The sequence below is a fragment of the Camellia sinensis genome, chromosome 5, assembly GCF_055761805.1.
Source record: "Camellia sinensis isolate YWXY chromosome 5, ASM5576180v1, whole genome shotgun sequence".
Classification (NCBI taxonomy): Eukaryota; Viridiplantae; Streptophyta; class Magnoliopsida; order Ericales; family Theaceae; genus Camellia; species Camellia sinensis.
This window is the reverse complement of record NC_138965.1, coordinates 144,838,342-144,857,368: the sequence shown is the minus strand read 5'-3', so window position 1 is coordinate 144,857,368 and position 19,027 is coordinate 144,838,342. Positions and strand designations below refer to the sequence as shown.

Sequence of the window (19,027 nt, the reverse complement as noted above, 5' to 3'; positions counted from 1 at the left end):
TCACTTGGAATTCTTTGGCAGTGGTGTGTTTGCAAAAATATATGAGACACTAGTCAAACTTTAATATATTCTAGGCCCCGCGATCTCGAGGATGGGCACTGCATCAGATATCTCTTTTAAATCATCTTCTGTGAGCTTCACTCTCAAGGCACCAATATTCTCATCAAGGTTTTTAATCTTAGTTGTCCCTGCAAATGTACAATGCAAGGTTAAATACAACTTGACCATTCGAAATACAACATTAAGGAGCACATTTGGAAGTTTTGGTTTTGTTTTCAGAACTTGTTTTTTAAAAAATACTGAACACTAGTTTGGTGAAAATAAACTCCAAAAATCAGCAAGGATCTCTCTCTTAAATTGGTTAACAGGTGATTTGATTGCATAAACATCCACTTGAAACAATAACAAAATATTATTACAACATTCAGTAAACATCCAAATATGATTAAAAAACTCAAGAATTTTCAAAAAAACTAATAAAAACTAATCATTCAATAGAAGTTACATTTAATTTAATTCAAAAGCCAAAAAATATACTTCGGCAAGGTTTAGGTTGGATTGTAAGAAAGACCACAACCTCCTACATATCAAACTAGTTACCAGGGAATTAAAAGTTTTCGAGGTTTGTTCAAGGATTCATTTCACCTTCTGGGACTTTTTCCATAACTTTTCACGTATTACTCATTACCAGGAAATTAAAATTTTGATTAGTCACTCACCGGGAATAGGCACTGTATCATCTCCTTGATGAAGAACCCAAGCAAGTGCTAGTTGAACAGGGGTGCAGCTATGCTTCTTAGACAACTCTTCTATTCGAAGATAAAAGATCTTGTTGTGATCTAAATTCTGCCCTGTCAACCTAGGAAGTGCTAGCTGATGGAAAGAAAAAGTCAGTCATCCATTCATCTAGTTGTTTGACTAACCAAAAGAGGAAATGTCTGAATGAATTAACACTCTGTTTCAGCAAGGATTATTTTCCTATGAAAAACATTTTCCAATAAATTTTTTCGTAGAAAATGTTTTCCTATCTTTGTTTGAGACCTTGAAACTAATGTACTAGTTGTTTGTTGTATTAGTGGAGTTGGTGGTTGTGGTAGGGTGTTGGTGGCTGTGGTAGGGTGTTGATGATACTAGTGTGGCGGCATTGGTAAGACCTTATTTCGGAAAACGTTTTCCACCTTTCAAAAGTAGAAAATGTTTTCCGCCTAAGTAAACTTGTTCTCTATTGACCACAGAAAACATTTTCAGTTGCCTTTGATTTTCGATTATACCAAATGCCAGATAATGTGGAAAACGTTTTCTAAAATACATTTTCTGCCAAAACAAGAGCATTAGTTCACAGAGATGATTTTTATCCAACATTAATTAAATTGAAGTAAATAAAAGATATAGATCCAGTTCATTACCAAGAAGCTATTTGTAGGGACACTCTCCACAACTGCCTTGCCAGCAAAAAACCATGAGCAGTAGGGGAATATGGAACTATCGCAATTCCAAGTTCCCTGATAACCAAAACATGGTTTAGAAAAAAATATGATGAAAGGAAATATCAAAACAAATTGGAAGTGTAACTGAAAATAGTAAATGGCTAGAAGTTTAAGATGCAAATTCCACTAAAGAAGAAATCACAATAAAAAAATAAAATAAATTATTATAAATTGAAGTTCAAACAGACAGTAGGGTGTCTTCTCCTGATAAACATATTTTTGTGAATAAAAAATGGCAACCCAGTACATGAGGCTAAAGCGAGGTCTTAGGAGGGCAAGATGCCCACAGCCTAACCCCCACTTCTGGAGAGGTGGTTTCCATAACTTGAACTTGGGCCGTACTATTAAGTAAAGCAGCCCTTTCAAACATCTTTTTGTGGATGAATTTTTTATTTTAACAAAGAGCCACATTTGAACAGGAGCCTCCAAATTTTTTAATAAGATGTAAGTAAACTCAAGATGAAGATTTTTGCAGAATTTTGGAAGCAATATGAAGCACCTGCAAAGCGGGATTATTTCTTCCTCAATGTCTCGAGTCAAAAGGGAATACTCCATTTGTAGAGCAGTTATAGGATGAACAACATGTGCCCTCCTTATTGTGTTTGGGCTTGCTTCTGATAAACCAATGTATTTTATTTTACCCTCTTCCACCAATTTCTTGAGTTCTCCCATCTGCCATTTAAAAAGAAAATTCAACACCAATCAGTAAATATTTCCAATGTCACTTAGATTAAGGAAAAGATTCCAACTAAATAGAAATGAGTGGCAACTAATACGACGCTGAAGTAACCCATGCCATACTAGAGGATTCATTTAAATAACTAAAAAAGAAGTTTTCTCTTTTCTTTTACTGGAGGAATTTTGATAGATACGGCTCGATAAAAACACCGAAATCATAACAAAAAATGCATTGTGTAAGAATTCATAGTTTATTTATTTATTTTTTTTTATATATTCCAGTAAAGCAATTAAAAAAAAAAAGCAAATACAAAGAGAAGAAAGGACTAATAAGAAAGGATACTTTCTTGTTGCTTTAATAGCAAGTATTTTTCTTCAATCTATACTATGATTTGTTGGAACAAAAAAAGGCCAGGATAGATACTGACCTAGCTCGGCCATGGGATAAAAAAAGGCCTTTCCGAACAAAATCAAAGAAAAGTAAGTCTTCTTTATTTTGATTTTTCTTTATATTTATATTGGATCTTTCCAGCCCTTCTTTTATCTAAATGGAATTGCTGATAAAAATTGTAACATATCTGTATGATAAAGATAAATAGAGAGAAAGAAAGACTTTTTTTAATCCTTACTTTACGTGTAATGTAACATAGTAATTATCTTTTTTTTTTATTGGGAGAGGTGCCTGAGTGTACTAAAGTGACGGATTGCTAATCTGTTTTATGAGTTATTTGTACTGAGGGTTTGAATCCCTCTCTTTCCGTTTCCCTTGATGACTTGATATTTGATTTATCTTTCAAAGTATGAGGGCTGTTTTGAATCATATTCTCTACCATCTTTGCCACCCTTACTGCCACTCTACAAAACTGTACGTGAGATTTTCACCTCATATGCCTCCTCATTCAATTCTTTTTAAGTCATTGGATCCTTTTCCTCGTTCAAGAATCTCCTTCTTTCTTCCACTCTGTCCCGATAGGACCTATTTAGTCACGTTTTCATGTTCCAATTGAACACTTTCCATTTTTATTTTTGATTCTTCTCAAAGGTTAGCTCCCCATTCTTTCATTCTTTCAGCAATAGAAGATTCAAACCTGCTGCCTCTTTCCTCTGAGCTCGTTACCTTGTAGTTTTCATTCCTCTCCTAGCTGCGAGTAGGAAGCTATCGGAGTAGCGTCCCATTTTTCAACCAAGATTCTTGTATTTATTTTTGTAAGAGATAGGGTCCGCTATCCTATCTCCTATCTAATATAGGCAATCAGTGGTGGCATCTCTTGTTTATGCCTGCCCTTTTCTTCTTTCTTTGCTTCGGGTCTGCCTTTCTATTATGAAGTAGGGAAATCAAAACCTAGGTACCCCCTGATTGTAGCAAATTAGTTATAGGAAAATGAAGGGAATTGAACCCGCGCATGGTGGATTCACAATCCACAGTAGGTGATTCGGTTGAAGCAATCGATTTAGCAGTTTATTCAATAGTTCTAGTTGATGCTGATTTAACTATTCATAACTCGTTGATGGCAGCATGGAAGGACCAAAGACAAAGCTTATTGCTATGTTGTAGCTGGTTTTTTGTGCTCCTCGGAGGGGTTTAGTCTCCTCGAGTACGATGACCCTACAGTTCGAACTTCAATGGTTTTGAATCTGATTTTACAAGTGCAATGTGAAACAGAAAAAACACAAATAAGAGTCCAAATCCGACAAATCTTAGAAAATCCATTTATCATCAGAGATGCCAAAAATGGACCGCATTGCCAAATTTCAAAGGCGCCACCTAAATATTTTTGAAAAATTTAAGAAACCCGTGACTCGTGCCAAAGGCCACTTGTCTGTCATAACCAAAGTTGCCTTGGTTCGGGAACTTAGGTACGAGAGGGGAAGGTCATGAATTGAGCACCCCCCTCACCCGATCAAAGATCGGCCTCTACTAATCATGATGTGATTTTTATCAACATTATATGCTTTTGTTCTGATTATTAATATACTAACTTACTATGTGAGGCACACAAGTATAGACAACATTACCTACTTTGGAATGCTTTGATTTCATACTTGTTTGAAAAGAATTTTGAATATGTGCTACTTTGAAAAGCAAGCTCATATGTATATTAATCAAAATCATTCCAACTTAAGCGAAATAGCCTTCATCCACATGCATTCAAAGAGGTATTCCAAATAAGCACATAGTCTTATAGTAGTATGCTTGATATGGCAACGCAAACACACATGCAATATGCTAAAGTCAAAAAGTGCTCACCTAGTACTCCAAGGCAAGCCAAAAAAGGAGTTAGCTACAATAATTCATGATCCTATATGCAAATGGCTAACGCATCTCATACAAGAATGCAGCTACTAGGTTCGGCTTCTTAACATGACATATGAATCGATTCAAGGCATGCGGTAGTGTATGTATTCACGTAAGTAAAAATGATAATGATAGTCAAGTATGATGAATCAAACCCCAATGCAAGCAAAAATGAATATAAAGCATGGTAATGATATGAAACAAAAACATGATACTATATGCAATCACGGTAAGCATGTAAATAAAAAAAAGAAAGAAATGGGGGTTGGAAGACATACAAATATTACAAATTTACCCTCGCACAAGAGGATCCGAATGAATTTCCTAATTAACTAATTATTACAACACAAATGAATGAACTAATTAATCAACCAATTATTACAAGTCCGAATGAAAGTAGAGTAACTAATTAATTACGAATACAAGTGAATTAGCAAACTAATTATTTACAAAATACAACTCAAAGGACGTAAATTAAAGGGATCGAAGGAGAGGCGGTGAATCAAGCGGTCAAGGGCAAGAACATACTTCGAAAACCCCAACTGTTCACTGCTAGAAGTTATCTCTGTTCACTGTCTGAAAATCACTTTGTTTCAGGCCTCAGGATCTACTCTGTTTTACTGAAAATACACCTTTGTCGTCCAATAAAAGGGGTCTGCCAGCCTTGAGATATGGTCAACTGTACTATGCACTGGTCGGCCGGCCATGACTTCTGGGGAAGAATCTGTTGCAACCAGAACTGGAACAGAGCACAATTAGGGGATTTCCCAAGGATGTTCATCCATCCTTCTCTCTCCTGTCATGAAAATTTCTGAAGGAGAGAGTAGGTTTGCTTTACAAATCATCAAACATCCCAAGGGTATTTAGATGAGGATTAGTGAAGCAAAGAGATGGTAATCAATGAAAACAAAGCTAACTAAGGCTAAGTATGAAAGATACAATCAAAGACATGACAAAAACCCACTGAATCTCATGGAAAACAAGAGCAAGCGAATACTCAAGCTTAGAGATAATAGGTTTAAAAGAAGCCATTCTTAAAGGCAAAGCATATACATAAGAGATTCCCTCATTAGGAAGACCAAAGAGACTCATCTTCCTACTCATGGAAGATGGATTAAAATCTCCATTTCCATGCTTCAAAGGAAAAAGAAGAGTCTTTAATGGCCTTGATGGAGAGCTCTCATGTAGCTTTAAAACAAATAGAAAACTAGACTAAGTAAAAGCAAGAAATGAAAGCTATGGAGAGATGATTACAAGCTCATCTTCCTACTCATGGAACATGGATGAAACATCCATTTCCTTGATACAAAGAAGGAACTAGAAGAGAGCTATGCAATATCTTCAAAGAAGAGAGACATGAGACAAGAATCAAACTATCTATATAAGCTTTCAACAGACATATACAGTTCATATTCAATCAAAAACTGCCTAAAACAGTGCTGGAAATGAAGGAAAAGAAGGAAAAATATGAAGAAGAACAAGAGAACAAAGCTAAAGAACAAGCCTACGGTAGGGTGGCTAACCCTTCTACCTTCAACAAGGTTTGAATCACATGTTTTTAAGCCTAAGACAACTCTGAAAATCAGTGTTTATAACAGAGAATGAAGAGCAAAGAGTAATGAAAAAGGAAATGGAAAGAGTTGAAGAATCAACCTCTAGAGAAGAGGAAGAGTTTCTTAGTTTACAAACTCCAATCCAAACACTCTCAAGTGTCTGAAATCAATCTCAAAGTTCCAGCCAAAAGCTTCAAATCGAGCTCCAATGGTGTATCTATAGTGTATCAAGAGGGTGGAGGAAAACCTTGGGTAAAATGTTCTAACCCTAAACCATGAAGTGAGGGGCTGCATTTATAGACTTTCAACCAACCTACATGCAAATATCATCAAAAAGACCAGCTGGCCAAAGCTCGTGCATGGGAGCAGTTGTAACTGCAAAATATCTATTTCTCGGCAAACATGGCCGGCCGGCCAACATGATGTGGCCTGCCGGTCCTTTTTGGTTTTGCTGTTTTATGAGTGGTCAGGCTAGAAAAATAGGGTTTGGTCCAAATGGGGTGCGAGGTTCAGGTTTGAAGCTCAAAACTGAATTCTTTTGCTGAAGATTCGAACGTATTTGCATAATGTAACTCTCATATCATCGAGTGTTCGGATTGAAGCGTCTACTCTGTTTTTTTCCGCCTCACGCCCTCCCATCTCATGTCTTTTCTAAACTAGATATGCCCGTGGGGGGACTACAGACTCCCTCAATAATAAGTAGGTAGGGTAGCAATCTAGGAATTAGAACTATAAGAGTCAGAGTTCTCTTTTGATTATTTCAGATTGGTCAGAAAAAACAGATATAAAGAACCATAGGATATTCAAATGATAAGGTAATCACTAGCCAATTCCATAGAAGGGATGGGCCCCTTTGCTCAACTTCTAGTACAAGAAAGTGATCCTAGGTCTATCCTAACAAAAACAAAAAGGTCCCTGACTTTGGGATGCCTGTAGGAGAAAGGCGCCTTAGGGATTATCCAAAAAATCACCCTTCTTTTAGAGACAGCTAACCGTTCTCGTAGGGGGTGCCCGGGGTGAGTCCAGTACTTAATCAAGTGATTTCTATCTATCTTTCATGTTGAGTGCTCTCAGAGGTGCATGCCTTGACCCCTTTGCGGATGTCGCAGCACAAGCCTAACTTGTAAGTAAATCATCTTTGTCCTCGCTTAAACCCTTATTGATTAGATTAGGGCACATTGCCACTTTTATCACCAAAGCTGACCCTGGATAGGCTTGCCATCCCATGGAGTAGGAATGACAGAGTGACCAGAAATTGGAATATGCACCATAGCACTTCGTCTACTCTCCTCTTGCACAGTTGATCAAGAACTATATCCGTATGTCCACTATAGTCTATTTGAAGCGTTCCTACCCTTTCTTGTCTGGAATCAAACGAAATTGTTGAACCTATGTAGTGGGCACGGAATCCCCATTTTATTAGCGAAAAACAAGAGTTATGAGCTCTCTCGTGTGTCACTCTCCATTAGCAGCGGGAAAGGAGTCTATCTATCTGCCTAGCTTTGGTAGATTTCCCCCAATGCAATCCACAGAAATTCCATGAATCCTTGGTGGATAAGTCCGACGACTCAGCAACAGTGTGGAATTGGTTTGAGGACAGTAAGTTTACTATAGGTTATATCATGAAAATGCCAAATAATCAAATACCAACGGAAGACATTTCCTTTACAATAGGTAGTGCTATTTTTTTAAATGATTCTATCGGTAATGCCTTTCCTAACATGGATGTATATAATAAGTGCAAGTCGACTAACGAGTGAAACACCTATTTCGTCACCATAGAATGTCTTTTGTTGCTGATCTCACAATGAGTTCGCCGCAAACGTAAAAGTCCTATAGGTATAAACAGTGTGGCCGTACCTCATTACATACGACTTTCTTGCTCTGAACTAGTTCTCAAAGGCTTTCTCTGCTTGAGAAAATGAGAATGTTTTCAGAAAAGACGAATGCAAGGTTCGAGAAGACATAGACTGAGAAGTAGGAAGTTGGTAGAGACCATTGCAATCAAGGTTTCAAAAAGCGGTCTCACGTAATGGTTTACGTAACGGTTGCGGCCGTTATGTAACAATTCCGGCGGTAGGCACTACGCATTACATCCGCTTTTGCAGTGTAACGGAAATTCAAACGTGTAACGGCCGTTTCGGTGTTAGGTAACGGTTGTAACGGCTCGTTATACACATTTACAATATTTTGAACTTCTTTAAAATAAAAAAAATAAAAAAAGCTTATAAAATATACGTTATACACATTTGCAATACTCAGTAGCTCAAAAATAATTTTTGTTTTATTTTTATAATTATTTCATTTAATAATTGTAAACATTTTTTATTTAGTTAGTTCAGGAATTGGTCAAAAATAATTTTGTAGACATTTAAAATCAATTATTCTTAAAAAATAAATAAAAATAAGAGGTACAATATAGATTTATGACATATAAAGTCATTAACTATTGAAATAAAATGTAAAAAACTCTTTTTATAGTGGTTTAAAAATATGAAATATATTAGATCATACTTAAAAACTAACAAATATTGATCAAAATCTATTTTAAACCCCAATAAATGTGATTTTGAAAAGAAAAAAAAAAAAGAGTATTGGGTAAGTTTTTTTCAAATTGTGTGAATTATAAAATTTTTTATGGTTTCGGTTACTGCAATCGTTATGCTACGGGCTTCACACCCCGCAACCGCATCTGCATCACTGCAACCACTTTTTGAAACCTTGATTGCAGTGATAGCCTTTGAAGAGAATTTGTTTAGTGAGACGCCTCCAAGGGACAAAATTTTGGATGCCATTTCCGAATAGACAAATAATGCCCCGTAATAACCAATGGACCATCAAAAAGCACATGATCATAACCATCTCTATTGGAAAGCCTTACCAAAAAGAAATCTGATCCCAGATCCACAACCTTCACATCTCTCATAGCTCCCCACATCTGCTGTAAACGATCACACATAAGCGGAAAGCTAATGGACTTACCTAACAATTTCACAATTGGCGCATTCCACAAGAGTTACCATTCTTTTTATGAGAAAGAACAAAAGAAAAGAAAATCAATAAGACAGTTGCCTATCTTGTCAAAAAGAGAGGAAAAAAAAAACTATGGCATCCCTTTAGGCATTGGTTTTTTTGGGATTTTTTTTCTACTTTATATTGACTTCAGTAATGATTCAAGATTTTTACTTTTTAGGTTCATCTAAATGAGACAATCCTTACAACAAATAAAACATAAAAAGGAAAAAGAATTTTTTTGCAAAAAGTACACTACGTACTTCTCAAAAAAAAATTGCCTAAAAAGTGGGTTTTTTTTTTTTTTTTTTGGGGGGGGAGGGTTCTTTAATGGACTTTAAATATATTATAGTTAAAATTGTAAGGAGAAGAAATTTTAGAGAGAAAGAATAAAGATGAGAGAGAGTAATATGAAGGGAAAAGGCACAAAACCTAAACCTGTTTTGTCCTCTCTAACACAATATTATTTATACTAATAATCAACTTAGTAACAATTACTAAACTACCCATCACCTAATAACTTAACACTCCCCCTCAAATTGGTACATGGATATCTCTCATGCCCAACTTGCATACAATAGGATGAAAACCCTTACTACCTAACCCTATAGTAAATATATCTGCTAACTGATCTGCTGATTTTACAAAGGACATACAAATTACTCCACTATTGATCTTCTCCTTGATAAAATGTCTGTCAATCTCAATGTACTTAGTCCTATCATGCTGAACTGGATTATAGGCAATGTTAATAGCAGCCTTATTGTCACAGTACAATCTCATTGGCCCACTACTTAACAGTCCCAAGTCAGCCAACAAAACCTAAAGCCATATAAGCTCACAAATGCCATATGCCATTTGCCATGGCTCGATATTCAGCTTCTTCACTTGACCTAGCTATAACTGCTGGCTTCTTACATCGCCAAGTCACCAAATTCCCTCCTACAAAAGTGCAATAACCTGAGGTAGATCTCCTGTCATTAATAGCTCCAGCCTAATCAGCATCAGTGAAGGTCTCTAACCTCAAATGTCCATGATTAGAGAACAAGATGCCTTTTCCAGGAGTTGACTTTAAATACCTTAGAATTCGATTCACTGCATCCAAATGACTTATTCGAGGATCGTGTATGAATTGGCTTACGACACCCACCGCATACGCAATATCTGGTCGAGTGTGAGAAAGGTATATTAATCTCCCCACAAGTCTCTAATATCTTCCCTTGTCAACATGGTATCCATCACTACTAAGTCTGTGGTTGGCCGCCTCAATAGGGGAATCAGCAGGTCTACACCCCAACATCCCTACTTCCTCAAGGAGGTCTAATATGTACTTTCTTTGAGAGATGAAGATACCCTTGTCTGATCTACCAATCTCAATCCCAATAAAATATTGTAAAGCACCAAGATCCTTAATCTCAAATTCCTTGGAGAGTCGAGCTTTGATTTGGGACATTTTCGCCACATCATTACCAGTCAAAACTATGTCATCCACGTAAACAATAAGTATGGTTATCTTATTTGCACACATTTTGATGAACATAGTATGATCCGCATGACTTTGCTTATACCCAAATCTAATCATTGCTTTCAGACACTTTTCAAACCAGGCTCTAGGAGACTGCTTCAAACCATACAAGGCCTTCTTTAGCCGACATAGCTTTCCATTAGTGGTTGAAGAAGAAAACCAGGAGGAACATCCATATACAACACTTCTTCTAAATCGCCATGGAGGAAAGCATTCTTTACATCCAATTGTTGCAATGGCCACCCTAGATTTGTTGCACAAAAGAGGACACAAATAGAATTCATCTTAGCCACCGGAGCAAAGGTCTCCTGATAGTCAATACCATAAGCCTGAGTGAACCCTTTAGCAACTAGTCTTGCTTTATATCTCTCAATGGTTCTACCTACTCTCTGCTTAATTGCGAACACCCATTTGCAGCCCACAGATCTTTTTCCCAATAGTAGAGAAACTAACTCCCAAGTGCCATTCTTACTCAGAGCTCTCATCTCCTTTGCCATGGCTTCTTTCCATTTGGGATCGTTGAGTGCTTCCTTCCAACCCTGCGGAATAGATACAGAAGACAAAGACGAGACAAAAGCACGGTATAACGGAGACAAGGAATCATATGACACAAATTTAGATATAGGATGTTGAGTACAAGTTCCAACTCCTTTCCTAATAGCAATAAGTAGATCAAGTTCATCAATAGGAACAGGATTAGTAGTGGCCAAAGGCTTATTACCTGAAGGTTCCACAAAGAGATTAGTAACTGGATCCGGAGATGGCGATGGACATGGCAGCTTGTGAGATAACTGTTCTTTTTGTCGCTGGGAGTAGGTCTTGAGATCTGGTATATCCAACCTACTAGACGCCCACTGAACACACAGTTTGTGACTTCTCACAAGATTGTTCCTCCTCCACCTCACTACAAATGGGGGGAAAAAGCACTGGATCAACTAGATCAGAAGAAACAATCTCTTCTGTAGTAAAAACCTCCCCCCTGAAGAGATTGGCCTGATAAAAATGATTCAAACTCACAAAAGGTGACATCTATAGTGACATAAAACTTCCGGGAGTGAGGATCATAACACTTGTAGCCTTTTTGGGTGGAGGAATAACCAAGAAAAACACAACGCACAGCCTTAGGGTCGAGTTTGCTCCGAGTGGGGCGAGAAGAACGGACAAAACAGACACAACCAAACACCTTAGGAGGGAGAGAGATGGGTGACACAGAAGTAGGGGGAAGAAGTTGGAGAGAGCACTAAAACTGAAGAACACTAGAGGGAATGCGGTTAATAAGACAAGTACTAGTTAAAACAGCATCCCCCAAGTATGGTTTAGGAACATGCATCATGAACAAAAGAGCACAAGCACCCTCAAGTAGATGACGGTTTTTCCGTTCTGCAACACCATCTTGTTCAAGGGTACCAACACAACTAGTTTGATAACGAATGCCATGTTCTTCAAGGTATGTACGAAAAACACCATCAATATATTCGGTGCCATTGTCACTCAGACATAGTCAAAATACGAGGAGGACCCCATGCATCAGAATGAATAACTAGAAAAGGAAACAAACTTTTTTTATTAACTGAAGGATAACAAAAACGTTTATGCTTTGCAAATTCACAAGCATCACAATGAAAATTATTACGAGGTAAATCCTTCACTAAACTAGGGAACAATTTTTCCAAAACAAAAATAGAGGGGTGCCCTAAACGCCGATGTCATTGATGTAAAAGAGAAAGCCCAGGAGTGCCAGTAGTGTGAAGAGCTTGGCTTGGAGAAGAAGAGCCACCATCCAAAAAATATAGACCCTCATGTGATTTACCACTGCCAATCGTTCTCCCCGTATCCAATTCCTGAAAGACACAATGAGAAGGATAAAAGGTAATGAAACAATTTAAAGAAGTGGTAAGACGACTAACAAAGAGCAAATTAGTAGAGAAATTTGGGACATGTAACACAGAGGATAGAGAAATAGAAGGGGAGCAAGAAATTGAGCCTGTCCCAGATACAAAGGATAAAGACCCATCGGCAACTCACTTTATCCTTGCCAGAACAAAGGGAGTAAGAGTAGAAGAGGTTAGACAAACCTGCCATATGATCGGTAGCACCAGAGTCAATAATCCAAGGAGATGATGAGACAACACTCAAGGCACTTGGAGGAATACATATGGAAGCAAAGTTGGAGGAAGGAGGATCTGAAGCAGTGGCAGTAGGAGAGTTGAGCCAAGCCATCAGACGCCGGAGAGTATATAGCTCATCTTGGGAAAGGGCTGCAGAATCACTGGAAGTGGTGGGAGAGGACTCTGAGAGATAAGCATGAGAGCGAACGGTACCACCACGATTACCACGACCACTACCTCGTCCTCGAGGAGGACAACCATGCAACTTCCAACAATGGTCCTGCTCATGACATCCTTTTCCACAGTAATCACAAATAATCTGATCATGATCAGTAGATGAGCCTGTCCCCCCAAACTTGGGCTAACCAAATTTCCCATCTAGAGGTGCAGAGGAAACGACTAAGGCAGAGCGATCTTGGAGAGGCCGATGAACCATAGCACTCCTCCGGCTCTCTTCCTGCAGAATATAAGCATAAACCTCACGCATGGTACGAAACGGATCACGGCTAAGAACCTGAACACGAATCAGATCATACTCTTTATTGAGACCAGCAAGAAAGTCATAAACACGCTCTTTGGATACCATCTGCTGGAACATAGTAGCATCTTGAGAACAAAAAGCCTGAAAATTCTGATAGTAATCGAGTTCCTGTCATAAGCTACTCAACTCGGAATAGTACTCCGCAAGAGTCCTATCCTTCTGATCAAACCCTCAAATTGTTTTCCGTAGTTCATAAGCCTGTGCATCATTACTCCGCTGAGAATACATCTAATATGCGGCAGTCCAAATCTCATGAGCAGTATCCATTAAAACAAAAGACCAACTAATACTGGGATGAATAGAATTGAGTAACCAAGTCATGACAAGAGCATTCTCTTTGTTCCATTTGTCACGGGTTGGTCCATCCTCCATGGGAGATTTAGTAACACCTTTGATTACCCCAACAAGCCCCAAGTAGTAATAGCCAATTGAAAAGAACGAGACCGAACCAAGTAATTGGTGCCATTGAGCTTAGTAGTGAGTTGAAGGGAATGAAAGTCACCCAGTGTTACAGTGGGACTCAGGTTTTTAGTCTCACTGCTGAGAGGAATATCACCTTCTTCACCCATGGATTAAAAACACACTACTTTATCCAAAAACTGAGGAGATGATAGAAGAATATGATTTTCCACTAAAACAAACAAGCAGCAGCAAGAAACACCCCAAACAGAGCCAAACAGAGGCAAAACAACATACTTGGTAGAACTTGGAGGCTGAAAAACACCTGGAAATACCCTAGAAGTAAAAACCAAAGCCAATAAGAGCCTCAAGGGGTCCAGTTGGCACCTACAAGGACTGACCTAGGCCTTGATTCAAGCAAAAAACAGGTGGAGATCGAGAATCTGAAAAATGACCCATTTTTTCAGAAAAATAAAGAAAAAATCAAAAAATAGGTAAAGAGTGGTAGGAAAAATTTGAAATTTTTCTGGGAACTCCCAAGCCCTAGACGAGCATGGCTGTGATTTTTTTTTTTTTTTTCATTATCATATGAAAAAAGAAAGAGGAAAAAGGAAAAAGGAGAGGAAGTACACAAGAACAACCAAAGAAATCAAGGATTTCTATCGCTCTGATACCGAGTTAAAATTGTAAGGAGAAGAAATTTTAGAGAGAAAGAATAAAGATGAGAGAGTAATATGAAGGGAAGAGGCACAAAACCTAAAACTATTTTGTCCTCTCTAACACTATTATTTTTACTAATAAGCAACTTAGTAACAATTACTGAACTACCCATCACCTAATAACTAAACAATTATAAATGGCGGGGCCAGGCTAGAATTACTCATGCCAAGCCCATCCCAAAAAGTAAACGAGCTCAAAATCTCAGCTCAACTCATGGGCCAAATATCTATCTCAAGCAGTAGAATGAGTTGGGCTGGTTGGGCCATCAAGCCCATGACCACCCTAGCCTAGATGGATTTAAAAGGTACATAAAAAAAACAACTCAAAGTTGAAAAAAGTTCAATAAAAACAAAAAAAAAAACACCACCAAAAAAAAAAAGAAGCCAACTTCAAACTAGGAACTAGACTCGAGGTGCATTGGTAAATGGAAAATATAAACAAGAAACTTACAATCTCCTCTATAGGTACTGATGTGTCAATCCAGTGTACGTAGTAGAGATCAATGCAGCCCACACCAATGCGCTTCAAACTAGACTCACAACAAAAGCGCACATATTCAACAGTACCCTTCACCACAACTTGAGTAGGTTCCATTTTGACAATTCCAAATTTTGTAGCTAACTGAACTTTTTCTCGAGGCAAATCCTTTAATGCCTGCAAATATTAGGATCAACAACTAAAATATCACACAAAATTGCAAAAGCATATTAATTTTTTCTTTGGAAAACAGCCAACAAGACTCTCTTTGGTTTGATTTTCAGAATAAATTTTCTAGAAAAAAAATTCAAATAAACTAAAAACTAATTTGGCATAAAAAATGAAAAGGAAAAATTATGCAAATGGTCCCTATAATTTACACGTTGTGTCACTTTGGTCCCTCTAATTTCAATTTGCTCGATTTTGACCTTGAATTTTGAACTATGTATCATTTCGGTCCAATAGATAACTTCTGTTAAGCATTTGGATGGAAAAGGCTTGCGTGGACAACAGGTGCAGAGTTTTTAAGGGCAAAAAAGTCAATTCGCTCTCTCTCAATTGACTCAATGATTGATCCATCTAACTCAAAGTGAGTTAACTCACTCCCATTTAACTCAATGATATATGTGTATATATATATATCTATCTCTGTACACATGAGAGAGAGAGAGAGAGAGGAGGAGATGTCGAAGAGTTGGGGGAGGGAAAGGGAGGTGGCATCGAGGGCCTATGTGGGATGGCAAGGCAGCGTAGGGTGATAGCAAGGCGGTTGTTGTCGTGAGTTTGGAATGAAAGGAGTGGGGTGATGGCTCGCAATTGTGGAAGAGGTAGGGTGACGCGATGGAGAGAAAGCCCCTAAAAAGAAGAGAGTTCTAACCAAAACCCTAAACCCTATTCGGCCGAGGCCATTTGAGTCGACAAAGATTGATTCAAATTTTGATCTGTGTTGGGTTTTTGTGTAACGCCCTCAAAATAATAACAATAAACCCATCAGATAAGACATGCATTTACATTTAAACTAACTGCATTCCTTTCATTCATTAAAATTCCAAGTCATAAGTATTACATGTTAACCTCGTAACAAAATGCCCTACGGGCTTACAGCTTTCCAAGTTAACACTTGGTTACAACAAAGAGTTCTAACTCGTTTACACATTAAGCCCTTGGCTTGAAATTACATGTAATACATCAAAAGTAAAACGACAAAACTATGCCCGCCACTAGCCTCCCAGCTATGTCCTTGGAGGTGGCATGCTTCCTGCACCTGAAAATGATATTCCCATATAGGGTGAGCCACAGCCCAGTAGAAATACACTAAACCAACCATGGACAATGACTAAAACATTAGCAATTGATAGTTGGTCAACACTGATACAATCACATAAATTACATATTTATGTCAACGACTTACAAGTCCCAATTACTTTTCATTTTCCCTTTTTCAACAGATAAGCATGCTAGCTCTATCATCGTTTCCACAGATATGTATAAAAAACTATATCTCACATTCAGATAAGCATAAAAGCTATATCCACATTCTCAACAGATATGTATATCAACAATATCCACAGATAAGCATACAAGCTGTATCCACACTCTACAACAGATATGTATATCAACAATATCCACAGATAAGCATACAAGCTGTATCCACACTTCACAAAGATAAGCATATGAGCTCTATCTTCACTTCTCTAGACAAGCATATGAGCTCTGTCTACGGAGTTCATCCCCTATCTCCTCCCAATACCTATCCGGTTTAGAGGTACATCCCCTATCTTCCCCTAAACCGCGGAGTACATCCCCTATCTCCTCCTCTACACATAACGTATATAAACACATTGGTTCTATATACAATCACACAATACACACAATTAATGTATTCTATCAACCGTCAAGTTCCATGACACATTCCATTGATTAGTTTCTGTTTACCTAATCATCATGCATTGTCTACAACAATCTCGACTATCCTCCACCGATAGCCCAAGCAGTTATTTCTAAAACAGAAAATAAATGCACAAATGGATATTCAATCAACATTTCATTTCCTCATTTCTCACCAATTAATTATCCCAATTAATTAAACAATGTAATTAGGCCATTTTCCATAATTACTATTTCAACCCTTAGGTCCCATGTTCATCAATGATTCAACAATCATTCCATTTTTCTATGCCAAACATGCATCTAGGTTTATTATGAATAAAACCCCAATCTTTGTAAAAAATTACACAAAAGCCCCAAACCTTTACAAGATTACCAAACCAAGCCCAACATCTCAAAATACCAAAATTTAAAGACAAAACCCATAGAGAGGAGTAGGTTATCCCTACCTCAAATTCGGAGTTCCAAAGGAGAAGACGACAAAACCCAACGTGCTCCAAAACCCGAGATTTTCAGATTAAAATGAAGCCCTCGACGATCAACAACTTTTTTGTAAAGGCCAAAGGTGAGTAAATCACTCCTACTAGATCAAAACCTAGAGAGAAGGTAGAGTCTAGAGTGAGAGGCTCAACAATGGTGATTTAGGAAAAGTAAGAGAGAGAAGAGAAAGTGAAAAAGTGATTTGAAAAGTCACAATTTCGGGACTTTAACCCAGGTCTCCGCTCGAGCGTAAAACACCCCGCTCGAGCGGCCACTCACAGACTACCGCTCGAGCGGCCAACCTCCCGCTCGAGCGCAGAATGCACTCGCCCAGCACTTTTGCAGAACCAGGCCTCCGCTCGAGCTCCCAACCCTACGCTCGAGCTCACAACACTGCACAACAAGATACTGGATGGATGTATTCCCCGCTCGAGCGCCAACACCTCCGCTCGAGCGGACAGGCCAAAAATCTGGGCAACTAGTTTTGGTTTCTAAACTCAACCAACCTGTAACCAACCCGCCCAACACATCCTATAACTCAAATACAAAGTAAGAAAGGATGTAAACAAGATAATAAACAACTACCAACATCCACGGACACATGTCCGGATCACTGTACAACAAGGGTAAACCCGGGATCGCTATAACCTCCCCCCCTTAAAGAATTTCGCCCCCGAAATTAAGCACAAGTTGCAAAACAAGCTTTCCTCCATTTTTTAAACAATGTTACATTTTAACATTCAACAATTCGACCCATTACCGGTCATCCCATCCCTTTAACAAGAGACATTCCACAATATGTAAACAACATATGTACTTTCAACATGCATTAACATTATGCACTATCTTTTCAATGTCAACAATATATTCAACAGATATAATGTTACATTCAACTTCCATATGAGGCAAGTTCCAAAACGTACTTCCAATAATCAAAACATTTTCAATGTTTCACAACTTAAGACATATATAAAAGCTCTTAAGTTCAGCCAAAAGTAAAATTTAAATACAAGATCACTCATCAACAAACAAGTCCGGATATTTCTCACGGACTTCCAACTCACGTTCCCAAGTGGCTTCCTCCACTCCGTGATGTTTCCACAAGACTTTCACCAAAGGAATGGTCTTGCCACGCAGGACCTGATCCCGCCTATCCAAGACCCGAACCGGTCTCTCCTCATACGAGGCATCCTCATCTACCTCTAAATCGCTCCAATCCAGCACATGTGATGGATCTGGCTCATACTTCCGAAGCATACTCACATGAAACACGTCATGCACTCCGGACAACTGCGGCGGTAAGGCTAACCGATAAGCAACCTCACCAATCCTCTCAAGGATCTCAAAAGGACCAATAAACCGAGGGGATAACTTCCCACTCTTCCCAAACCTCATCAGACCTCGCCTAGGTGATATCATCAGAAAGACATGATCACCTACCTCAAACGCCAAAGGCCTCCTCCTACGGTCGGCATAACCCTTTTGTCGACTCTGGGCTGTAACAAGCCTCCTACGGATAAGCTCAACTTTCTCCGTCGTCTCCCTAACCAACTCCGGACCCAACAAAGGTGCATCACCCACCTCGGCCCAACACACTGGAGACCTACACGGTCGGCCATACAAGGCCTCAAACGGTGCCATACCGATGCTAGACTGAAAACTGTTGTTGTAGGCAAACTCTACCAATGGCAAGTGCCTCTCCCACGTCCCACTGAAGTCCAGGACACAACCCCGAAGCATATCCTCGAGGATCTGAATAGTACGCTCGGACTGCCCGTCAGTCTGAGGATGATAAGCCGTACTAAAGGTCAACTTAGTGCCCAAGGCACTCTGCAAACTCTGCCACAACCTAGCAGTAAAACGA

General features: G+C 38.6%; 1 pseudogene across 1 annotated transcript in view; it reads right to left on the bottom strand.

Annotated features, from left to right (window-relative positions):
• LOC114291921 (putative aldo-keto reductase 1) overlaps positions 1-19,027 on the bottom strand; it is a 31,097-nt pseudogene continuing 12,070 nt past the window's right edge. Inside the window, exons 3-7 of the transcript XR_014328906.1 lie at positions 14,770-14,973; positions 1,987-2,159; positions 1,407-1,502; positions 720-873; positions 1-188 (exon numbers count right to left, since the gene is read on the bottom strand). The product of XR_014328906.1 is annotated as a putative aldo-keto reductase 1 (transcript). The remainder of the gene's footprint in view (positions 189-719; positions 874-1,406; positions 1,503-1,986; positions 2,160-14,769; positions 14,974-19,027) is intronic.